Source organism: Molossus molossus, unplaced genomic scaffold (assembly GCF_014108415.1).
Source record: "Molossus molossus isolate mMolMol1 unplaced genomic scaffold, mMolMol1.p scaffold_m16_p_21, whole genome shotgun sequence".
Lineage (NCBI taxonomy): Eukaryota > Metazoa > Chordata > Mammalia > Chiroptera > Molossidae > Molossus > Molossus molossus.
The window spans coordinates 30032684-30051012 of NW_023425357.1; the positions used below are offsets into that span (position 1 = coordinate 30032684).

At 42.0% G+C, this 18329-nt stretch overlaps 1 protein-coding gene across 1 annotated transcript in view; it reads right to left on the reverse strand.

Annotated features, from left to right (window-relative positions):
* The window catches only part of ZFP1 (ZFP1 zinc finger protein), a 40499-nt gene that overhangs the window by 4821 nt on the left and 17349 nt on the right, over positions 1–18329 (reverse strand). The window lies entirely within an intron of this gene.

Here is an 18329-nt window from a genome sequence, read left to right on the forward strand (position 1 = left end):
CCCCACTCTGTGACCTCTGGATACAGGAGAGGGGTTGGAGTGTGACAGCAGCATGGTAAATGATGTTATCAATCACCATTATGTAATAAACCTCCATAAAAATACATAGGCACAGGGTTCCCAGAAACCTCTGGGCTGGAAAACACATGGAAAACTGGGAGAGTGGGACCATGGGAGAAAACCGGGAAGCTCTGGTAGCTCAACATTCCTTCACTCGCCCTTCTAACCCCTTTCCCTCCTGACTCCTCTGTCTCTCCCCATCTCCTCTCTATCACTGATCTCTGTACCCCTCTCTCACCCCTCTCTCTCCGACTGCTCCCGCTCCCACATGTTGTTCTCACTCCCATCAACCCGCCCTCCCTCTCTCCTCTCCACATTTCTGTGTCCCCCCTCACACCTCTTCACCTTCTCTCTGTAGTCAGTCTCCACTCTCCCTCTCTCTCAATCCTGTGTCTCACTCCATCTCTCCTCTCTACACTCTGACACCATGTCCTATTCACTCCCCTCTCGACTCTCTCCTCCCTCTCTCAACAACCTCTCTATTCTCCAGTCCTCTATCCCCTATTACCTTTCTACCCGGTTTCATACATTTTCTCTCTCTTCTCTCTCTCCACCCACTCCAGTCTCGTTTCCAATTTTCCTTTTGCTCTAACTCTCCCTCGTGATCACTCCTCCTCTCCCTACCCTCTGCTCCCTCTCCTACTCTTCTCTGCTTTCTCTTTGCACTGGCTCTCTCACTTCCCTCCACATCTCTCTGTCTCTCCTACGTCTCTCACATGCCTCCCTTTCTACTTTCCACTCCTGTCTGTCCCTCCTCTCAGTCCTCCTGTTCTCCCTGTCTCACCTCACTCTCACTTCACCTCCATCCCTCAACTCCCTCCCTCCCCACTGTCTCCAGATCCCCTCTACACTTTCTCCCTCAAACATTTGCTCTCACGACTGTTCTTAGCTCTGACTCCTCTCTACTCTTTCCAGCTCCAACACACCCCCAGCGCCCCCAGACACTCTTTCACTCTCTCTGGTTTCTCTGACCAGATCCCTCGCTCTCCCACCTCCACCTCTAGCTAACTCTGCCATCCGTCTCACTTCTCCAATCCAACTCCACCATTAACTCACCTGCCTCCCTCACAGACCATCACTATCTCCATCTCTTCCTCTCTCTTCTCCCCATACCCCTTTCCTCATCCTTGTTCGCCCTTTTCTCTCCCTCTATCTTATATTCACTCGGTTCCCAGTACTGGACCTATCTCTCTGACCCCCCACATCTACTCCTGCCTCTTCTCACTCCTTTCCCTCCACTCTCTCCCAAAATTCTCTCTCCTCTCTGCCACCCCCTGTTCCAGTCGCACTCTCCTCATGCTCTACCCTCTCTACTTTCTCAACTCTCTCATTCTAGGCACTCTCCTGCCTCTCACTACTTCCCACTGTCTCCCTCGGCTTTCTCTACTTCCTCCTCCGCTCCATCTCTTCTTCCCTCTCTAGACTCTCTCCTCCTCCGCTCCATCTCTTACTCCACCTCTAGTCTCTCTACACAGCTCCTCTTCATACTCTCACATACCATCTGTACTCTCACAATCTGTATTCTCTCTCTGCATTCTCTCACCCCCTCTTGACTTTCACTACTGCTTCTCTCAGTGCCCTCAGTGCCCTATCAACTCTCTTGCACCCTGTCTCTGTCTCCATTGTATTCCTGCCTTCCAGACTTTCTCTCTCTTTTTTTTTTTATCCTCACCCGAGGACATTTTTCCATTTTTTGTTCAGGTAGAGTGGGAGGGAGAGAGAGGAACAGAGAGAGAGAGAGAGAGAAACATCGATGTGAAGGGACACATCGAGTGGCTGCCACCCGCACAACCAACCAGGGCCGGGGACAAACTGCAACCGAGGTATGCGCCCTTAGCGGGAACCGAACCTGGGTCTCTCAGGACCGCAGGCCGACGCTCTAACCGCTGAGCCAAACCGGCCAGGGCCTTCCAGACTTTCTCTATGGCTCTTCTCAATACTGTCATTACCCTTTCCACTGTTTATCACAGTCTGCTACCATTCTGACTGCTTCTTCAGATGCAGTTGCTCCTCTCTAGACTCTCTCATCCCCCTCTCAACTCTCTCTAGGTCCCTCTAAACTCTCTCCCCCAGGGCCCCTCCTCTTTCTCCCCCTCCATTTCTCTTGCTATCTGTTCTCTGTACATGTTCTCCATTTCTGTCATACCCCTTTCTCTCTGTCACGACCCATCACACTCTGTCTTTGACTCCATCAGTCCTGTATCTTACTCTCCTCATTCCCTGCTTCTCTCTGTCCTCCATCACTTCCTATTCAACCTCTTTCTCTTCTCTCTCCTCTCCCTCACTCTCACACCTCTCTCTATCTCTTTGTTGTCTGACTCCCTTCTCTACCCTCTCTGGCTACTCTGTCTCTCCTCTTTCTCTCTGTTTCCCCCCTCTTCTACCTCTAACCCCTCACTCTCTGTCTCTCTGTCCTCTCCCTTCCTGATCCTTCACTCTCTCAATCTCTTTCTGTCTCATTCCTCCCTCTATTTTGTCCTATCCCCTCTCTTCTATCTTTCCTACTCTCATTCTCTCTCCTCCCGCTCATCCTTTCCCTCTCCCCTCAATCCTCTTTCTCACACCCTCTCTCCCAGTCCCCCCACTCACTGTCTCGGTCCCTTCTCTCTGCTCTCGGTCACTCCAGTCTCAGACTCTCTTCCCCCTCACTCTCTACCCTCTCTCACTTTGCCCTGTCTATTCTCTCACCCCTCCGACCTGTCCCTCTACTCCTCTCTATCTCCCCTTCTCTCCCTCTTCCCTCCTCCCACTCCTGCCTCCTTACTCTCTCACTCCTTTCTCTCTAACCTATTTCACTCTTTTTCTCACTCCTCCCTTTTCTCTACTCTCCTCCCTCTCAACCTCTCACTCATCCCCCCTCTCTACTCTCTCCACTGTACTCCTCACTCAAACCTCTCTCCCTTTCTCAATCCTGTGTTCTCTCTCCACTCTCACTCAGCTCTCCTTCTCCGGCCCGTTTCTCCTCTTTGTCTCTACCTCTTGCCTCTCTCTCTCCTCTTTCCCTCTTTCTCCTCATTCTCTCCTCTTCTCTCTCCCTATGTCTATTCTCTCTTCTCCTCCCTCTCTCACTTCCTCCTCCTACTGTCTCACTCCTCTCTCACTGTTCCTTCTCTCACTCCCTCTCTGCTTTTCCTGGTAACCTCCCCAAACATCTTCTGTCTGTAGCTGAAGGATGTGGCTTCCCCCATTTTGGCGAGTTACTCAGTTTTCTTGCGTCTCTCCCACATATACAGGAAGTATACATGTTAAACTTTAACCTGTATTTCTCCTGCTAATCTGTCTCATGTCAATTTGATTATTAGACCAACCAGAAGACCCTAGAAGAGTAAACAAAAATTTTTACTCCCCAACACCTGAAAGGGTGAAGCTAAATACATTTGAAATCAGTGTACCTTTGAGAACCCGACAAGCTGGAATAGAAGCCTACACACCTGAGGGAACTTGCCCTGGGAAACATCACCTTATAATGTGATAATAGGCTGGACAGTTATTAATAACTGAATATGACTCAAAGGACGCACCAGTATCTGTTGACCTTTATGACTGTTTTCTATACGAGAATGTGTTTGAAGATCAGGTGCAGACTGTGATATTGTGATTTACAAGAAATATATACTTGGTTATCAAACGACCAAAATACATATATATTTTTTTTGATCCTCACCCAAGGATACTTTTACATTAATCTTCAGATAGAGCTGGAGGGAGAGAGAAAGGAAGAGAGAGACACATTGATTGGTTGCCACCCACACATGGTTCGGTTTGGGGCGAACCGAAACAGAGGTATGTGCCTTTGGCTGGAACTGAACCCGGGACTCTTTGGTCCATGGGCGATGTTCTTATCACTAAGCCACACTGGCCAGGGCCAAAAAAAATATATATATATATATTTTTTATCATCCTCACCCGAGGACATTTTTCCATTCTTTGTTCAGATAGAGTGGGAGGGAGAGAGAGGAACAGAGAAAGAGAGAAACATCGATGTGAAAGGGACACATCGAGTGGTCGCCACCAGCACAACCAACCAGGGCCGGGGACAAACTGCAACCGAGGTACATGCCCTTAGCGGGAACCGAACCCGGGTCTCTCCAGACCGCAGGCCGATGCTCTAACCGCTGAGCCAAACCGGCCAGGGCCAAAATATATTTCTTACATATATTTGATTTTTGTCCACAGCTCCCCTAACCCCTGGAATTTCTTAAGTGTTGAGAGTGACTAAGATTTTTTGTTTGTTTTATCCTCACCCAAAGACAGTTTTCTATTACCAGATAGAGCGAGAGAGAGACATATCAACTGGGTGCCTTCTGCACAACCCAACCAGAGCTGGGCATGAACCGCAACCGAGGTATGTGCCCTGCAACCGAGGTAGGAGGTACATGCCCTTGATCGGAATCGAACCCACGACTCATTGGTCCATGGCCCGACGCTCTAACTGCTGAGCCAAACTAGCCAGAGCAAGTGACTAAGATTTTTGTTATGTTAATGAAGTGACTCTTGGAAAGCACCTAAGGATAGGGGCTGGTTACCAGGAGACCCAACCTTGTGATTAGAGGGTTGGAACGCTCAGTCCCATGACCCCTTTGGAGAAAAGATGGATTTTCAGCAGTCAGTGATTTGATCAATGACAACTACGTTCTGGAGCCTTCATAAAAACCCGAAAGAACAGGTTCAGAGACTGGGTTGGTGAACACATGGAGGTGCTAGGAGAGGGGATGAAAGCTCTGCGCTCTTTCCCCAAATCTTGTCCTATGCATCTCTTCTGCCTGGCTTTTCCTGAGTTATATCCTTTTACAATAAACCTAGTAAGTAAAAATGTTTCTCTGAGTTCTGTGAGCTGCTACAGAAAAGTAATTGAACATAAGAAGGTGGTTCGGAACCTCTGATTCACAGCCAGTTAGAAGCACAGCTGACATCTTAGACTTGCAATTGGCACTGAGTTGGGGGTGGGAGGGACTGATGGAACTCCAATCTGTAGCCAGTTGGTTAAAAGCACAGGTAACAACCTGGGCATTTGACTGGCAACTGAAGTTGGGGGGAGCAGTCTTGTAGGACAGAACCCTTAACCTGTGGAATCTGATTCCAGGTAGACAGTGTCAGATTGAACTGAATTCTCAGACACCCTACTGGTATAGGGAAGCACATGCACGCATGCACGCATGCTCACACACACACGTTGGAACTGGGGTTAGGAACCCTTTTCAGCTTTGAATATTTAAAGGGAGAAGATGAACTTCCAATTATAAGCCATATTAGGCCCTGGCTCAGCGGTTAGAGCATCGGCCTGCAGTCCAAAGAGACCCGGGTTCGGTTCCCACTAAGGGCATGTACTTCGGTTGCAGTTTGTCCCTGGCTCTGGTTGGGTCATGCGGGTGGCAGCCACTTGATATGTCTCTTTCACATCAATGTTTCTCTCTCCCTCTCCCTCCCGCTCTATCTGAACAAAAAATGAAAAAATGTCCTCGGGTGAGAGGAAAAAAAAAAAAGACATAATATTAGGCATAAAGATCTCTCTGCCATACCCAAGCCATAAAAATGGCAGAAAAGCCTGGCTGGTGTGGCTCAGTGGTTGCGTGTCGACCCACGCATCAAGAAGTCGCCAGTTCAATTCCCACTCAGGGAACCTGCCCAGGTTGTAGGTTTGATTCCCAGTAGAAGGCATGCAGAAGGTGGATAATTGATGTTCTCTCTCATCGATGTTTCTCTCTCTCTCTCTCATTCTCACTTCCTCTCTCTCTCTAATATCAATAAAGAAAAAAAAATGGCAGGAAAGCAAAATAAACAAGCGAGACTACATCAAATGAAAAAGAACTTATGTTGTGAAATCTTTCCTGCTTGAAGTAAAGAAGCCACACACCACTGGCTGGCCTTAGGGGGACTCACTCAGGGCCTAGTCCACTGTCTGGTAACAATACAACTCAACAGCAAAAAGCCAAACAACCTAATTAAAGAGGAGAGGATCTGAATAGAAATTTTCCCAAAGACATACAGAGGGACAACAGGTACATGAAAAGGTATTCAATATCACCAACCAGGGAATGTAAATCAAAGCCACAATACAGTATGAACTCATACATGTTAGAGTGGCTATTATTAAAAAGATAAAAGATAACAAGTGTTGGCAAGGATGTAGAGGAAAAAATGTGCACTGTTGGTAGTAATGTATTCGTGCAGGCACTACAGAAAACAGTATGGAGGCTCCTCAAAAAATTATGAATAGAGCTACCATGTGATCCTGCAATTCAACTTCCAGATATTTAACCAAAACCGCCCCCCCACTAATTCAAAAAGATATATGAGATTTCAAAATGGCGGCAGAGTGAATGGAAGCTACACAGACCATCTACAAGGACCAAACGGGAATTACAACTAAAATAAAGACAAATCATCAGGAAAAAGCAACAGAAAAGCAGCTTGCAAGGATCATATAACCAGGGACACTGACTCGAACCTGGTAGGATTGCGGAGTTACGAGAAGGGAGCTGGGAGCCACCAGACAGCACCGGCCTTAGCTGTGAGCAGTGCCCTCGGGTTAAACTCCCAACCGGCTCCACAATGCAGAGCTGAAACAGACGTGAAAATAGCCACAGCCACTAACCTTGGGCTCGGGCAGAGAGAGGGCGGACTGGACTGGAACTGTGTGGGGACACTCGAGATTTGGAGGGCACTCAGAACTTTTGCTGAGTTGCAGTCACACAGGATGGTGGCCATCTTACTCCTGCCCAGGGCTCTGGGGAGAGGTGGAGGACCCTCCCTCGGATATTCAACCCCACCCAGGTGGGCCATCGAAATACAAATTGAGGCTCTTTAACAACTAGCATCTGACCCACCCTCGGGAAATACCCTTGCACTGAGCACCTGAGGGAGATTTTCATTCAACTGAGAACCCAAGGCTCTTCGAGTAACTGCAACTGATAGCCTCCAGGAAAAAAGCTAGAGGATAACTGTACCATTTCTGGGCTAGCAACTCTAACCAGGAAAGTAAGACTTGACAGTGGTGTTTAACATGGGTCCTCCCTGCCTCATCCAAACCAAGGAGAGAGAGCCGCAAACAGCAGAACACCAACACCCACAGGGAAAATTTGGCAGGCTCCAAAGCCCATTGTGATAGCCAAAATGGTGAAACACAGAAACAAAAGCCAAATGAAAGAAGAGACCTCTACCAAAGATGAGATAAATGTGCAGCAGTTAAGCAAGTTAACAGAGCTAGAATTCAAAACCATGATCTTGAGGAAGCTCAACAGCATGAGTAAGGACATCAACGCCATGAGTAGAGACATAGAAATGTTGAAAAGCAATCAAATGAAAATTAAAAACCACCAAGAAGAAATCAAGAATGATGTATCAGAAATAAAGAACACATCAGAAGGTCTAAACAGCAGAGTAGAGGAAGCTGAGGACCGGATCGGTGAATTAGAAGACAGGGTAGAAAGAATCAACCAATCAGAAAACCAAAAGAAAAAAACAATTAAAAAACAGGAAGATAGCTTAAGAGAACTGTGGGACAATTGAAAACGTAATAATATTCGCATCATAGGAGTCCCCGAAGAATAAGAAAATGACCAAAGGTTAGAGAATATATTCAAAGAAATAGTGACAGAAAACTTCCTTAATTGGGTGAAGGAAGAAGGCATTCAAGTTCAAGAAGCACAGAGAGCCCCAAGTAAGAAGAACCCAAACAGGCCCACACCAAGACACATAGTAAATAAAATGCCAAAAATTAAAGACAAAGAGAGAATCCTAAAGGCAGCAAGAGATAAGCAACAGGTTGCCTACAAAGGAACCCCCATAAGGCTCTCAGCTGACTTCTCACAAGAAACACTATAGGACAGAAGGGAATGGCATGAAGTAATCAAGATAATGAAAAACAAGGATCTGAATCCAAGCTTACTCTACCCAGCAAGGCTATCATTCAAAATTGAATTTCAAATAAAGAGCTTCCCAGACAAAAAAGGCTAAGGGAATACATTAGCACCAAACTATCACTGCAAGAAATGTTGAAAGGACTGCTGTAATTAGTAGAAGAAATAGAAAAAATATATAACCAAACTAAACAAAAATGGCAATAAATAAGTACACATCAATAATCACCTATATGTTGTTTACAAGAGACCCACCTCACAACAAAAGACTCACATAGGTTGAAAGTGAAGGGATGGAAAAAAATCTTCCAAGCAAACGGAAAGGAAAAAAAAGCTAGGGTAGCAATACTCACATCTGATTAAATAGATTTCAAAATGAAGGCTATAACTAGAGACAAAGAAGGCCACTACATAATATTGAAAGGATCTATCCAACAGGAAGATATAACCTTGATAAACATATATGCACCCAATATAGGAGCACCAAAATATATTAAAAATCTTCTGCAGGACTTCAAAGGAGAAATCGACAGCAATACAATCATAGCAGGGGACTTCAATATCCCGCTGACACCACTAGATAGATCCTCTAGACAAAAAATTAGCAAGGAAACACAGACTCTAAATGAAGAACTAGACCAAATGGATTTAATAGATATCTACAGAAAATTATACCCCAAAACTACAGAATTCACATTTTTCTCAAGTGCACATGGAACATTCTCAAAGACAGACCACATGATAGGACACAAATTAAATCTCTACAAGTTCAAGATGATGATTGAAACCATATCAAGCATCTTCTCAGATCATAATGGCATGAAACTAGAAATCAACTGCAACAAGAACATGCAAAGACATTTGAACACATGGATGTTAAATAGCATGTTATTAAACAATGAATGGCTTACCAAGGAGATCAAGGAAGAAATTAAAAACTTCCTGGAAACCAATGAAAATGAACACACAACAACACAAAAGCTATGGGATGCAGCAAAAGCAATTCTGAGAGGGAAGTTCATAGCATTACAGGCCTACCTCAAGAAACAAGAAAAATTTCTAATAGACTATCTAACCTCACAACTTAAAGAACTAGAAAGCAAACAAAAAGAAAACCCTAGAGCAAGTAGGAAGGAAATAGTAAAGTTCAGAGCAGAAATAAATGACATAGAGAACAAAAAAACAATTCAAAGGCTCAATGAAACAAAGAGCTGGTTTTTTGAAAAGATAAACAAATTGATGGACCCTTAGCTACACTCACCAAGAAACAGAGAGAGAGAATCCAAATACACAAAATCAGAAATGAAAGAGGAGAAGTAACAATTGACACCACAGAAATACAAAAGATGTTAACCACTACTATGAACAATTATATAGCAACAAATTCGACAATCTAAGTGAAATAGACAAATTTCTAGAAACAGGCAGTGTCCCAAAACTGGACTGGGAAGAGATAGAAAACTTGAACAGACCAATAACAACTAAGGAAATTGAAGAGGTAATCAAGACTCTCCCAGCAAACAAAAACCCAGGCCCAGATGGCTTCACAGGGGAGTTTTACCAAACATTCAAAGAAGACCTAACACCTATTCTCCTCAAACTATTTCAAAAAAATTCAAGAAGAATTAAGACTTCCAAACTCGTTTTATGAGGCCAGCATAATTCTAATTCCCAAACCAGAAAAAGACACTTCAAAGAAAGAAAACTACAGACCAATATCCTTGATGTACATAGACGCCAAAATACTGAACAAAATACTAGCAAATCAAATCAGCAATACATCAAAGAAATTATTCACCGTGACCAAGTGGGATTCATCCCAGGAATAAAAGGCTGGTACAATATTTGCAAATCAATAAATGTGATACACCACATAAACAAAATTAATAAAAACCACATGATCATATCAATACATGCTGAAAAAGCATTTGACAAAATCCAGCACCCACTTCTGATAACAACGCTCAGCAATCTAGGAATAGAGGGATCATATCTAGACATAATAAAGGCCATATATGAAAGACCTACAGCTAACATCATACTCAATGTGAAAAAATTAAAAGCATTTCCCTTAAGAACAGGAACAAGACAAGGATGCCCACTTTCGCCACTCTTATTTAACATAGTACTGGAAGTCTTAGCCACAGCAATCAGACAGGAAGAAAAAATAAAAGGGATTCAAAGTGGAAAGGAGGAGGTGAAACTGTCATTATTCCCAGATGACATGATATTATACATGGAAAACCCTAAAGACGCCATCAAAAATCTACTAGACTTAATAAATGAATTTGGCAAAGTAGCAGGATACAAAATTAACGTCAAGAAATTGACGGCATTCTTATACACCAATGATAAACTCACAGAAAAAGAAACTGAAAAAGCAATCCCATTTACCATCGCCGCAAAAAAATTAAGATATTCAGAAATAAACTTAACCAAAGAAGTAAAGGACCTATTTGCAGAAAACTACAGGACATTGAAAAGAAACAGAGGAAGATATAAAAAAGTGGAAGCACATACCTTGTTCATGAATTGGAAGAATTAACATCATTAAAATGTCCATATTACCCAAAGCAATCTACAGATTCAGTGCAATCCCCATCAAAATACCAACGACATACTTCACAGAACTAGAACAAATACTTCAAAAGTTCATACGGAACCAAAAAAGACCCCGAATAGCCACAGCAATCTTGAAAAAGAAGGACTAAGTAGGTGGGATCACAATACCAGATATCAAGTTATACTACAAAGCTACTTAATCAAAACAGCCTGGTACTTGCACAAGAACAGGCATATAGACCAGTGGAACAAAACAGAGAACCCAGAAACGGCCCAAGACATTATGCTCAATTAATATTTGACAAAGGAGGCAAGAGCATACAGTGGAGTAAAGACAGCCTCTTTAATAAATGGTGTTGGGACAATTGAACAGCTACATGAAAAAAAAATGAAACTGGACCATCAACTTACACCACACACAAAAATAAACTCAAAATGGATAAAAGACTTAAATGTGACCCGTGAATCCATAAAAATTCTAGAAGAACAAAATTTCAGACATCATACGCAGCAGAATTTTCACTGATACGTCACCTAAGGCAACAGAAACAAAGGAAAAAATTAACCCATGGGAGTACATCAAACTAAAAAGCTTCTGCACAGCAAAAGAAACAACCATCAAAATGGAAAGGCAACCCACTGTATGGGAGAGCATAATTGCCAATGATACATCAGATAAAAGGTTAATTTCCAAAATATATAGAGGACTCATACAACTCACCAAAAGGAAGACAAAGAACCCAATTAAACAATGGGCAGAGAAGCTGAATAGACACCTCTCCAAACAGGACATACAAATGGCCAAGAGACATGTGAAGAAATGCTCAACATCACTAATCATCAGAGAGATGAAAATTAAAACAACAACGAGGTATCACCTCACACCTGTCAGAACGGCCCCCATCAACAAATCATCAAACAACAAGTGTTGGCGAGGGTGTGGAGAAAAGGGGACTCTAGTACACTGCTGGTGGGAATGCAGACTGGTGCGGCCACCATGAAAAACAATATGGTGTTACCTCAGAAAATTAAAAATTGAACAGCCATTTGACCCAGTGATCCCACTTCTAGGATTATACCCTAAGAAGCCTGAAACACCATCAGAAAGAATATATGTACCCCTATGTTCATAGCAGCACTATTTACAACTGCTAAGATCTGGAAACAGCCCAAGTGTCCATCAGTAGACGAATGCATAAAAAAGCTGTGGTACATATATACACAATGGAGTACTATGCAGCTGTTAGAAATAATGATCTCTTATTGTTTGAGACGACATGGAGGGACCTGGAAAGTATTATCCTAAGCAAAACAAGCCAAGCAGAAAAAGAAAAATACCACAATCTCACTTATTTGTTGAATATAATGAACTTAACAGTCTGAGGAGTAGGGTAGACCCAGAGATGTGGAAGTAGGGTACAGACTGACAACCCTCATAGGAGGGGGTGGCGGGGGGGGGGGAGAGAAGAGATAAACCACAGAACTTATATGCATGTATGCATAACCAATGGACATGGACAACAAAGCCGGGGACAGTGGGGGTAGATGGGGAGGAGGATGTCAATGGGGTAAAAAAGGAGAAATATCTGTAACAACAACAACAAAAAAGATATATGTACCCCCATGTTCACTGCAGCATCATTTACAATACCCAAGACATGAAAACAACCTAAGTGTCCATCAATGGATGAATGGATAAAGAAAATGCAGTATATGCACACAATGGATTATTCATGTAACAGCATAGGAACCTCATTTCTTTTTTTTCTATCCTCACCCAAGGGCATTTTTCCATTTTTTGTTCAGATAGAGTGGGAGGGAGGGAGAAAGAGAGAGAAACATCGACATGAAAGGGACACATCGAGTGGTTGCCACCTGCACAACCCAACCAGGGCCAGGGACAAACTGCAACCGAGGTACAGGCCCTCAGCGGGAACAGAACCTGTGGACCGCAGGCCGACGCTCTAACTGCTGAGCCAAACCAGCCAGGGCAGAACTTCATTTCTTCAACATGACCTTTTCTTCTTCCCTTTTGATCCAAGCTGGTCTCATCCAGCACACTGACTCACCTTCCTCCTCCTCCCTTGCATGGCCACTCTCTTAATCATTAAGCCCTCAGGACAATAAGGTTCTGGTTGGCTTCAAATAATCTTAGGAACAAAGTCTAGAGTCTGTTGATTCCACAGTTTCATCAAACTGGAGATAACATAGAGGCGGCAGTTGTGTTTCAGCTCATCTCAGAAAAGCTGTGAAACCAGACAAAGGGATGCCATGGCTGGCACCAGGACAAGATGCACTGATCAATGACTCTAGTGCCGACCAGTCAATTGAGACCATGACCCTAACTCTCTTAGTCAATATGATTAATGAATTTCCCCCCAAATAACCCATCCCCTGGAAGCCACCAGGAGCTAGGTCTTCAGCATTAGCTAACCTATCTCAGGCCACTTCCTAAAATTAAACCCTTACTTTCTTTGCTGCAAACTCTTGTCCATTGGGCTTTGATATGTGCAGGCAAATGGACCCCTTTATTCTGATACAATTCTGCCATAAAAAAAATAAAGCTTGCCATTTGAGACAACATGGACAGACCATGAGGGTATTGTGCTGTAACAAAATTCTGAGTGAGAGATAGAGATAGAGAGACAAATACCATATTATCTCACTTATATGTGAAATCAAACAAACAAAATGAGCTCACAGATACAGAGAACAGATTGGTGGCTGTGGGTAGAAGGGGTGGTGGAAGGGAATTAAAAGGTACAAATTTGCCCAGTCAGTATGGCTCAGGGTGTGTGTGTGTGTGTATACAGCTACATAAAATATATCACATGTATACTTAAAATAGTCTTCTATATATGATAGTTTTATCCTCATGAAACAAAAGAAATGCTGAAGCATAGAAAACCAAAGCATGTAATCAAAACCAGAAAGAAGTTATAAGGAAAAAATACTGAAGACCATTTGGTAACTTTCAAAACCATCTCTATCCACTTTGCCACATGATAAGTACACTAAGAACTTCATCACTGTCCAACCAACAAGGGTATAAACCTGTGTGCGGCATATCATTGTGACTCGATTCATGCTGATTCAGAAATGACTACCATCAAATATGAAAATACTTTTTCTCACAATGCTGTTTTCTATACTCTATACAAACAAAAAGTTGCTCCAAAAATTGTTGCTAAAACACAATTCTGATAGTGTAGCATTAAAAAAAACATGTCACGTCCGGCTGGTGTACTTCAGTGGTTGGGTGTCGACCGATGCACCAAGAGGTTGCCAGTCTGATTCCCAGTCAGGACACATGCCCAGGTTGTGGGCCTGATCCCCAGTGGGGGGCATGTAGGAGGCGGCCAAGTGATGTTCTCTCTCATTGATGTTTCTCTCTCTCTCTCTCCCTCTCCCTTCCTCTCTCTAAAATCAATGAAGAAAAAAAAGATGTCAAACATGATTGACTTCAAAGGCTTAATTTTGTCATGACAGATAGTTTCAATTTAAAATGAATTTCATTTTATGTTCTGGGCAGAAATAATATGGCCATGAGTAGATATACCTAGCTTATCTGACACCCAGAGCAGACTCTTTTTTTTTTTTTTTATCCTCACCCGAGGACATTTTTTTCGATATTTTGTTCAGATAGCGTGGGAGGGAGAGAGAGAGAGAGAGAGAGAGAGAGAAACATCGATGTGAAAGGGACACATCGAGTGGTCGCCACCCACATGACCCAACCAGGGCCGGAGACAAACCGCAACCAAGATACGTGCCCTTAGCGGGAACCGAACCCGGGTCTCTCCAGACCGCAGGCCAACGCTCTAACCGCTGAGCCAAACCGGCCAGGGCCCAGAGCAGACTCTTTAAACTGTTATACATCTAAAATATTCACCTCTAAAAGAATCCTTTTGACCTATTCACATTCTCTTTCTTTTGAATCTATACCTTTCACCTTATGACCTCCAATTCCTTAACTTCTACTTCTTCTAAACTGTCATTGCCCCTGTAAGATTACACACCTCTAAAATCTAGATTATACTTGTAACCATCTTCAAAACCCTTGCCCCAGTAATTTTCTACCACTTCCCACTCATAACTGCTAGCCTCAGGAAAAGTTACAGGAAGTGAGAGAGGAAAAAAGATAAGATGATAAAGGTCTGAGTACTACAAATAACCTACTTATAGTTTACAGATTTACAGGTAACCTAATAAGCATTATTTGATGACATCTTATAGGAATCTTTAGCCATTTGGCATGGGAGCAGAGAATGCAGGTGATAATAGGTCAACACCATGAGGGTCAACAATCAGAGTCAAGATTTTCCCAATAGTAAATATTTATTCTCCATCTTCAGATCAATTCTGAAATTACAGTTCATGAAACAGGATGACTAGGAAATTTCCTAGGGGCTAAATGAAATACTAGGGACACAAAGAGCAGGATAAGTCTTCACCCTGATAGACACCCCTCAAGTCTTTCCTTTGCTTTCTACATCTAATGCCACCCCAGATTTTACAAACGTTTCCTAATTCTTATTTCTTGTCTCTCCTTATTCTTTTTTTTAAATCCTCACCTGAGGATATTTTTCCATTTATTTTCAGAAAGTGTAAGAATGTGTGTGTGTGTGTGTGTGAGAGAGAGAGAGAGACAGAGACAGAGACAGAAACATCAATATGAAAGAGCCACATCAATTGGTTGCCTCTCGCATGACCCCGACCAGGGCTGGACAGAACCACAACCGAGGTACATGCCCTTGACAGGAATCAAACCCACAACTCTTTGGTCCGCAGGTCGACGCTCTAACAACTGAGCAAACCGGCATTCTAAAGCTTCTATAATTTTCCTAAAATAAAGCTCTATATAATTACCCTGATTAGATATGGATATCCATTATCTATTATAATAAATTAACAACTAGCCCAGTATTCAATAACATCCCAATTTATTTTTCATCCCTTTTCCCCATGGCTCCCCTCTTTATGCACAGATCCTCCCACTTAGATGACATCTTAGATTTTGAGTCCTCTTTTTTAAATCCTGGAGTACTTTTTTTTAAAATCTCCCTTGTATGACTTGTTTTACTCTGCTTTCTTTTGTTTAAGGTCTCTTATTCCCCTCACTCTCATTAGATGTTAAAAATTTTTAGAACAGAAATTGTATCTTGTCATCTTTGTATGCCTATTAGCACAAAGTACACAAATACACATTAAGTACACAGAATGATAAAATAATGTAGCATCTGTACTGTTTTTCACTCAGATTGTGTAAAATTTTGGTAATATTTGCTAAATCCTAATATCTAGCTCAGTTTCGTGAGGTGTCATGCATACTCTAATATGTTTGTCTCTTCACTAAAAATGCTTTTTAGCCCTGGCTGGTTTGGCTAAGTGGTTGGAGCGTAGGGCCGCAGATCAAAGGGTCATGGGTTCGATTCCTAGTCAAGGACACGTACCTGGGTTGCATGTTTCATCCCCAGCTCAGGTCAGGGTTGTACAGAAGATGATAGGTTGGGGTTGTACAGAAGATAATCAATTGGTATGTCTCTCTCACATCGATATTTCTCTCTCTCTCTCCCTCCCTCCCTTCCACTCTATCTAAAAATCAATGGAAAAATATCCTTGGGTATGGATTAACAAAAACAAACAAACAAAAAAGCTTTTTATTCAGCTTATAATCTACATGATTCCCAGATCAATTCTGGCTGTGCTTGTGTATTTATTTGCACAAAATGGGTATTAGACTTATTATTGGCTATTTAGCTTTTCAGCATTGAGGGTATGTTTACTCCATTCATGGAATAAATATCATCTACACAATGTCAGCATAATGTAAGTAAAACATACAATGTGACTCATCACAGAGGCATAAGTTATGAACCAAGTAAACTCTTACAAAACAAAAAACAGAATACAAAACTAAACAGAAAAACATGTTAGAAAAAAAAATTTTTTTAACATATAATTGAATTTAACAGCAGGTTAGATACAGCTGAGGAGATGATTAGTGAACCATATAATAGGTCAGAGTAAGAAATATCCAGACTGAAATAGAGAAAGAACAAAGGGTCCAGCTGGTGTGGCTCAGTGGTTGAGCGTTGACCCATGCACCAAGGTCACCAGTTTGATTCCTGGTCAGGACACATGCCCAGGTTGTGGGCCCGATCCCCAATTGGGGGCATGCAGGAGGTGGCCAATCAATGTTCTCTCTCATCGCTGTTTCTGTCTCTCCCTCTCACTTCCTCTCTCTCTAAAATCAATAAAGAAACAAAATAAAACAAAGGATGGGGAAATAAAAACATCCAAAAGCCTAAGAGACATATGGGACAAATTAAAAAGGTCTAATATATTTGCAATTGCAGTCCAAACAGGAGAGGCAAAATACAACAGAAATAATACTTAAAGAGATAATGGCTTAGAATTTTCCAAAACAGCTCACATCAGACCACAGAAATACCACTAATCCCCCTAAAATAAATACAAAGAAAACCACACTTAGGCACATAATAACAAAACTGCTAAAAATCCCAAAGGAAAAAGGGGGCATAGCCTTCAAATACAAAACAGTAAAACTGACAGCTGACTTTGCAACGGAAACCATGAAGGCCAGAAAATGACAGAACATTTTAAAAGTGCTGAAAATACTAAAATATAAGTTGGCAAACTTTTCCTATAAAGGGCCAAGTAGTAAATGTTTTAGGTTTTGCAAGACATACATAGTCTTTACTCCAAATAATCAACTGTCATTGTACCACAAAAGCAGGCACAGGCAATATATAAACAAAAGGGCACAGTTGTCTTACAATAAAACTTGATTATGGACACAAAATTTAAATTCTATATAAGTTTCACAAGATGAAACATTCTTCTTCTTTTGATTCCCCCCCAACCATTAAAAAAATGTAGGTAACTTTAATCAGCATTGTTTCATGCCTCTTATAGGAATCTTAAGCCACTTTGCATGGAATGCAGGCAATGGGTCATCCATGCCTGAGATCAATACCAAATATCAATACTAAGAACCATTCTTAGCTGTGGGCCATACAAAAACAAGGCAGCAACCATTTGGCCATGGACCATAGTTTGACATTCTCAAGTGAAATGATGAGTACTAAATAATAAATGGTATGTAAGTGTTAGGTGGCATTACTACTATCAAACAGTGTCTTCCAAATAGAAAATTAAACCCAGAACAAATCAGCTGGATGCAAAAACAAGAGAAAGCAAATCAGCAAAATATGCTGTTAAAATCAGCATATATGAAATGGGGGGAGGAGTGTGAAGTAATAAGCTGAAACTAATTTTTAGATGCCAGAAACCTAAAAGTTGTGGCAGAGAAAAAGTGTTGTATTTGGGAGGAAAATATAAATTGTGATTAACTTTAACACTTAAGCATTGAAAGAGTCAAATGAACCTTTATATAATCTAAATAACCTTAAAAGGATAGAAATACATTCTGACAGACCTAGAAGAAAAGTGGATCAAGAAAATCAGTAATCAAAATAAAATGGAATAAATACTTAATAAAAGATTAAGACCTTCAGAGAAGTTTATTTTTTTTTAAGAAAACAAACTTTTGCTTTGGCCAGTTTGGCTCAGTGATTAGAGCATCAGTCCGCAGACCAATGAGTTGCGAGTTCGATTCTGGTCAAGGGCATGTACCTCGGTTGTGGTTGGTCCCAGGGTCGTGCGGGAGGCAACCAGTTGATGTATCCCTGTCACGTCGACGTTTCTCTCTCTCTCTCTCTCTCTCTTTCTCTCCCACTCTATCCGAACAAAAATGAAAAAATATCCTCAGGTGAGGATTAAAAAAATAATAAATAAATATAACATACTTTTGCCCTGGCCAGTTTG